Source organism: Ruditapes philippinarum, unplaced genomic scaffold, assembly GCF_026571515.1.
Source record: "Ruditapes philippinarum isolate M1 unplaced genomic scaffold, ASM2657151v2 ctg1573_1_1_1_1, whole genome shotgun sequence".
In the NCBI taxonomy this organism is placed as follows: Eukaryota; Metazoa; Mollusca; class Bivalvia; order Venerida; family Veneridae; genus Ruditapes; species Ruditapes philippinarum.
Window position 1 is genome coordinate 121,800 of NW_026862214.1, and position 7,910 is coordinate 129,709.

Below are 7,910 nucleotides of genomic sequence, written 5' to 3' on the forward strand. Positions count from 1 at the left end.
ATAAATACATGATTTATTTTCATGGAGTGGTATGAAAATGAAAAATTTCACGAGTGGTGGTAGCTACGAGTGAAATATGATAGTTTTCATACCAAAAGATTTCACCGTTTATCTATCGCAAATTTTACACATTTATTTGTTGATGTGTTAAAATGGAAATCAGATATCCAAATCAGTGATTTTATCGCTTGATAAAATAATTATCCAAATCAGTGATTTTATCACTTGATTAAGATGTGCATCATTATGTCACTCGGGCTATGACCTTGTGACATAATTCATCACATCCGAACTCCAAACAGTGATTTTGTTTAGCTATAAAATCACTATTTGAGAAAATCACATTTTCTTTCATGGAATTATTAATAAATAGAGGATATATGTTTAGTTCGGTGTAAGATCGGAATATATTTCACCGAGTGAGCACCAAAAGGTATATTTCACGAGTGGCGCAGCCACGAGTGAAATATGAATTTTTGGTGTTCACAAGGTTTGTTTGTTTGTTTCATTATACGCCTTTTCCCAACAGTATTTCAGTCATATAGGCGGGTAGTTTCCTAACCATCGTTCCTGGAGAGTTACACCAGTACTAGACTACCTTCCTCCGCGCTAAACTACCAAAGCATCTCCCGGGGATCGAACCCACGCCAGAGAGGTAACTGGATTAGAAGTCATCGACTCTAACCCCTCGACCACGGAGGTGAAATATATTTCGATCTTACACTAAAATAAACAAATTTTCTTTTTATTACATGCAAAGAAACGTTTTAAAAAGACATAAAACCTAATACTGAATGAAAAGCGCGCCAAATAATAATACAACGTGACGTCATTTACGTCATTTAAGTTGGTACCCAGTACTGTGCACGCTGGTATTTCACTGAAACAACATAAGGGGCTTAAATTCAAAACGGTGAAATTATCAAAGTGGTAATTTCACTGTTTCAAACAGTGAAATTACCAGTTTTTATATCACTGATATATTTCTATAAACCACCGAAAAGCATGTAATAAAAAGATCTAAGAATGAAATAATCCTGAAAAGGCAAAAAACATACAGATCGTTACATTATTATACAACATTTCATTGAATTCCCGAGAGCTATGTACAGAAAGTACCGGAAAATAGCGTTTAGTTAGTTTTTCAAATTATTAACCTTTGATTGAAGCTCTGAAGAATGGTTAGTCTGTCACTGTACAGGATATGGTTTAGATAGTCACGCGTTTTGGTTTTGCTACACATCCCCCACCATTCCATAATCAGAGCTTCAATATCCAATATCCATGTCTGACCAATAACCAGAGAAAGTTTTGGTCAAAGATTGGGCCTTTACGTTAATTATGCCAAGTAGTTAAAAAAGTTGATTGGTCAACTAGGAAAAGCCATGGCTTATGATCATCAAATGAGGTGGTCAGGTTGGTAAGGACTTGCAGATTGATTAAGGTCAAGTCAAAGGTCAATATAAAATTGAGCTGAAATAGAAAAAAAATCAATTAGAATAACTGCATTGTCTGCACTTCCACATCATGGTAGAACTATGAATGGGAGGAGCAGACAATCAACAATCATTGACTTTCTACAGTCAAGAAAAGCCAATTGTTTCAAATCTATTTCATTTATATTTTCACATGTCTGATCTTTGCACCACCAAATTATCTTCCATTACATTATTCATTCATTTTTTATTTCGTTATGAACTCATTTCACTTTCAAATTTCATTCATAAATTCCTATATTATTGTTCTCCTTTTTCATTTCTTTGAAGCCGATTCAATATTTTGAAAATTCAAATTTCCATGCATTCCTCCTTTTTCAATTTATTTTCATTCATTTTTCACTTTCACATTTCCTTTTGTTAGTGCTCTTCATTTATATTTCATTCATATTTCAACAGATACTTTCCATTTTTCACTATCTTTATATTTTCACTTTCAAATTTCTTCATTCAACTCTTCATAATATCTATATTATTTACATTATTGTTCTCAATTTTTTTTAAAATTCAAATTTTCATGCATTCCTTCCTTTTTCAATTTATTTTCATTCATTTTCACTTTCACTTTTCGTATTTTCCCATTGCTGATTCAATTCATTTCTTTCATATTTCAACAGATACTTTCCATTTCATTTTTCACTAATTTTCACTGCAGTAAACTTCCATGTCCAGTTTTCATTAATGACTTCATGTCATCCACCAGGGATCATTTCACAATTTACAATGTTACTTTCAATAATGTTTACTCTCAACTTTCATATACACAATTTCAATTTCATCTAACATATTATGTTGTTCATAATATCATTCCCCTATTATAAATACAATATAACATCTTTTTAATAATTTTACCTTTCTGTTCTGTACTTGCCTTGCCTTAACGAAACAACATTCCAATCTCATCACACATCCATCCATCAACACCATGTTTCATGCCATTCATTGGTCTTAAGATTAACTGAAAGATCACTGGGGTTAACAAAACAACATTCCAATCTCATTTGTCAACAAATCACATTTGTTAAAGTGCTTCTTAAGTCATATGACATCTCTCCACCTTTATTGGCAGAAAAAATATTCCCCAAAATGGACAGACAAGGGCAGGTATTGTTTGTTTGTTTGATTGGGCTTTACGTCACACCGACACAGTATAGGTCATATGGCGACGTTCCGACACAGTATAGGTCATATGGCGACGTTCCAGCTTTACCTAGTTATAGACTAGCTTTACCTAGTTGTAGACTAGCTAAAATAGATATTTATAGATTTACCAATGAAATCAAAGAGCAAGGTTTACCGTACAATACACCGTGTCCATCTCTCTCCACACTGAAACAACTTCCAAATGTACAAATCTACCAGCACAGATGTGTACCAAGCTGTATTCCATACCATATCCTTCTTGCGAGTATATAGGCACTGGGACTCTCGAAGAATTGATAGTCTCGATCAACTTTCACAATGCACGTCAAGTACTCCAATACTCTGTCACTGTTGGGCTTTAACGATCCACACGTCCATCCATCATCACCATGTTTCATGCCATTCTTGCAAATCTGCCTCCTTGGTCTTAAGATTAACTGAAAGTTCACTGGGGTTAACAAAACAACATTCCAATCATATATTATATGTTGAACAAAGTCTTTTTAACTAAACAAATCACATTTGTTTTGTTGGTTCTTAAGTCATATGACATCTCCCCCACCTTTATTGGCAGAAAAAATATTTCCCAAAACGGACAGACAAGGGCAGGTTTTGTTTGTTTGTTTGAATGGACTTTACGTCACACCGACACAGTATAGGTCATATACACAGTATAGGTCATATGGCGACGTTCCGACACAGTATAGGTCATATGGCGACGTTCCAGCTTTACCTAGTTATAGACTAGCTTTACCTAGTTGTAGACTAGCTAAAATAGATTTACCAATGAAATCAAAGAGCAAGGTTTACCGTACAATACACCGTGTCCATCTCTCTCCACACTGAAACAACTTCCAAATGTACAAATCTACCAGCACAGATGTGTACCAAGCTGTATTTCATACCATATCCTTCTTGCAAGTATATAGGCACTGGGACTCTCGAAGAATTGATAGTATCGATCAACTTTCACAATGCACGTCAAGTACTCCAATACTCTGTCACTGTTGGGCTTTAACGATCCACACGTCCATCCATCATCACCATGTTTCATGCCATTCTTGCAAATCTGCCTCCTTGGTCTTAAGATTAACTGAAATTTCACTGGGGTTAACAAAAAACATTCAAATCATATATTATATGTTGAACAAAGTCTTTTTATCTTAACAAATCACATTTGTTTTGTTGGTTCTTAAGTCATATGACATCTCCCCACCTTTATTGGCAGAAAAAATATTTCCCAAAACGGACAGACAAGGGCAGGTTTTGTTTGTTTGTTTGAATGGACTTTACGTCACACCGACACAGTATAGGTCATATACACAGTATAGGTCATATGGCGACGTTCCGACACAGTATAGGTCATATGGCGACGTTCCAGCTTTACCTAGTTATAGACTAGCTTTACCTAGTTGTAGACTAGCTAAAATAGATTTACCAATGAAATCAAAGAGCAAGGTTTACCGTACAATACACCGTGTCCATCTCTCTCCACACTGAAACAACTTCCAAATGTACAAATCTACCAGCACAGATGTGTACCAAGCTGTATTTCATACCATATCCTTCTTGCGAGTATATAGGCACTGGGACTCTCGAAGAATTGATAGTATCGATCAACTTTCACAATGCACGTCAAGTACTCCAATACTCTGTCACTGTTGGGCTTTAACGATCCACACGTCCATCCATCATCACCATGTTTCATGCCATTCTTGCAAATCTGCCTCCTTGGTCTTAAGATTAACTGAAATTTCACTGGGGTTAACAAAAAACATTCAAATCATATATTATATGTTGAACAAAGTCTTTTTAACTAAACAAATCACATTTGTTTTGTTGGTTCTTAAGTCATATGACATCTCCCCACCTTTATTGGCAGAAAAAATATTTCCCAAAACGGACAGACAAGGGCAGGTTTTGTTTGTTTGTTTGAATGGACTTTACGTCACACCGACACAGTATAGGTCATATACACAGTATAGGTCATATGGCGACGTTCCGACACAGTATAGGTCATATGGCGACGTTCCAGCTTTACCTAGTTATAGACTAGCTTTACCTAGTTGTAGACTAGCTAAAATAGATTTACCAATGAAATCAAAGAGCAAGGTTTACCGTACAATACACCGTGTCCATCTCTCTCCACACTGAAACAACTTCCAAATGTACAAATCTACCAGCACAGATGTGTACCAAGCTGTATTTCATACCATATCCTTCTTGCGAGTATATAGGCACTGGGACTCTCGAAGAATTGATAGTATCGATCAACTTTCACAATGCACGTCAAGTACTCCAATACTCTGTCACTGTTGGGCTTTAACGATCCACACGTCCATCCATCATCACCATGTTTCATGCCATTCTTGCAAATCTGCCTCCTTGGTCTTAAGATTAACTGAAATTTCACTGGGGTTAACAAAAAACATTCAAATCATATATTATATGTTGAACAAAGTCTTTTTAACTAAACAAATCACATTTGTTTTGTTGGTTCTTAAGTCATATGACATCTCCCCACCTTTATTGGCAGAAAAAATATTTCCCTAAACGGACAGACAAGGGTTTGTTTGTTTGTTTGTTTGTTTGAATGGACTTTACGTCACATCGACACAGTATAGGTCATATACACAGTATAGGTCATATGGCGACGTTCCGACACAGTATAGGTCATATGGCGACGTTCCAGCTTTACCTAATTATAGACTAGCTTTACCTATTTGTAGACTAGCTAAAATAGATTTACCAATGAAATCAAAGAGCAAGGTTTACCGTACAATACACCGTGTCCATCTCTCTCCACACTGAAACAACTTCCAAATGTACAAATCTACCAGCACAGATGTGTACCAAGCTGTATTTCATACCATATCCTTCTTGCGAGTATATAGGCACTGGGACTCTCGAAGAATTGATAGTATCGATCAACTTTCACAATGCACGTCAAGTACTCCAATACTCTGTCACTGTTGGGCTTTAACGATCCACACGTCCATCCATCATCACCATGTTTCATGCCATTCTTGCAAATCTGCCTCCTTGGTCTTAAGATTAACTGAAATTTCACTGGGGTTAACAAAACAACATTCCAATCATATTTGTTGAACAAAGTCTTTTTAACTAAACAAATCACATTTGTTTTGTTGGTTCTTAAGTCATATGGCATCTCCCCACCTTTATTGGCAGAAAAAATATTTCCCAAAACGGACAGACAAGGGCAGGTTTTGTTTGTTTGTTTGAATGGGCTTTACGTCACACCGACACAGTATAGGTCATATGGCGACGTTGTAACACAGTATAGGTCATATGACGACGTTCCGACACAGTATAGGTCATATGGCGACGTTCCAGCTTTACCTAGTTATAGACTAGCTTTACCTAGTTGTAGACTAGCTAAAATAGATTTACCAATGAAATCAAAGAGCAAGGTTTACCGTACAATACACCGTGTCCATCTCTCTCCACACTGAAACAACTTCCAAATGTACAAATCTACCAGCACAGATGAATAATTGATAGTCTCGATCAACAAACACTTCACCACTGTTACACAACCATCCATATTCTGAAAACATATTTAATTCCATGTGAAAGTTAGTTTTAGAGGTCGGCGGCGTACTATACAGTTTTTTTCCAAAAATCTTTTTATAGTAACCCCATTTTCTGAAAATGGAAAATACCTCGCCAATATTTTATTTTTACAATATCAGTCTTCCTGTGTCATTTATATGAATAATTAAATGGAAATTTGTGTTTTAATTTGACGGCGTTGAAAGGCATGTTCAGGGAAATCATGTAAGGCTTGAAACAATTTTTATGAAGCTACCTACAACGGTCAGAAAAGGTGTTTATATTGATCGCCTATATATACAGTGTGAAACTGAATGGGTTAAAGAAAGTTTTTGGATGGATTATTGTCATTATTTTTGTGTAAATGTAAATTAACCAATAAAATCTAGGAGAACGGTATATCACGCTGTGCAATGGAATTTATTCAAATTAGCGAGGGGCCATTTGATTATTAGTAGACTTGGTGGTACATTGTTTATCCGGTATTGCACAGCTGTCAAAACATAGCATTGATCAAGGATGATCGTCAGCATTATTTTAAGATGGTTAATGTTTTTTACCGATTATTTTGTTTATTACTCTTGAAATTAAGGATGCTATAGTAATGATTTACAGGGATTTGTTTTGCTTATTTTACAGCCGTTATTGGGTCACGGACAGACAGACGACGGAGAAGTGATCCCTATATGTCACCACTACTCTGTAGAGGCAACACAAAAAGTTACAGAACCACCAACATACCAAAAGTTAGCCTGTTAGACAACTACAACTGACAATGCCTATCAAATGTATACTTTATTCATAAGTAATATAACAAAATTGTATTTTGTAAGTAAACATAGACAAGGAATGGAACCCAAGTCTCCAAAATGTCCGACAGGATACTCACCTCTGTATTCATTTGGCTCAAATTGCACAGGATTTCAACCAAACTTGTATTTTGCTTTTATTATGATTCATTATCCTCATTATGATTTACTACAGCATCAAACTGCAAGGTTTACCTTATGACAAGCATCTCTCCTCACACTGGAACAACTTCTTGTTGTACAAATCTGCCAGCACATAGATGTACTTTAAGCTATTCCATACCATATCCTTCTTGCGAGTATATAGGCACTGGAACTCTCGAAGAACTGATAGTCTTGTCCACTTCCACTACTTCACTCCTCCATGGTCTGAAAAATCACCAGGGTTTACAAAATAACATTCTAATTCACAAGGCTTAAAAGAAGACACACAAGTCAAACAGAATAAAAAGAATCAAAGAAAATGTACCAATACCTATTATTTTCCTAGTCACCCATGTGTTTACAAAATAACATTCTAATCTTATAATGTTAATATTTATCATGTCTTTACAAATTACGTTTCAAATAAGCAGGTAATTATCAATATTTCATTGGTTTTATATAATATGATGACCCATACTTTATTATATGGCAGATAAAGGCCGTCAAAAGAGTTTCAGGGTGGGGCAAGTTCATGCCTAGTAGAACCACTTACCTTCCAGTCTAGCTAGCTAAAAGACTATCTCCAATAGACAATTCCTATCAACTGTTTGTTGAACTAGCTGAACTTTTTTTATCTTGTAAATAATTGATACTTTGCAGGCACAAATAAACGGTTACAAAAAATCCTTAAAGTATAATTTTGAAAATACCTATATAATTTCTCCATCATGCCAGTTTCCAACCA

General features: G+C 35.6%; 1 long non-coding RNA gene across 3 annotated transcripts; it reads right to left on the minus strand.

Annotated features, from left to right (window-relative positions):
- Positions 1–1,339: 1,339 nt before the first annotated feature.
- Positions 1,340–7,365, minus strand: LOC132718307 (uncharacterized). Of its 3 annotated transcripts, XR_009624070.1 has the most exons (5): positions 7,217–7,365; positions 5,415–6,207; positions 4,104–5,040; positions 3,450–3,732; positions 1,340–3,076 (listed from the first exon to the last, which is right to left on the minus strand). It is a non-coding gene; the product is annotated as an uncharacterized LOC132718307 (long non-coding RNA). The 3 variants fall into 3 exon arrangements; XR_009624068.1 differs by having other exon boundaries at positions 1,340–3,732; XR_009624069.1 differs by lacking the exons at positions 1,340–3,076; positions 3,450–3,732 and having other exon boundaries at positions 5,415–5,697; positions 6,077–6,207.
- Positions 7,366–7,910: the final 545 nt, after the last annotated feature.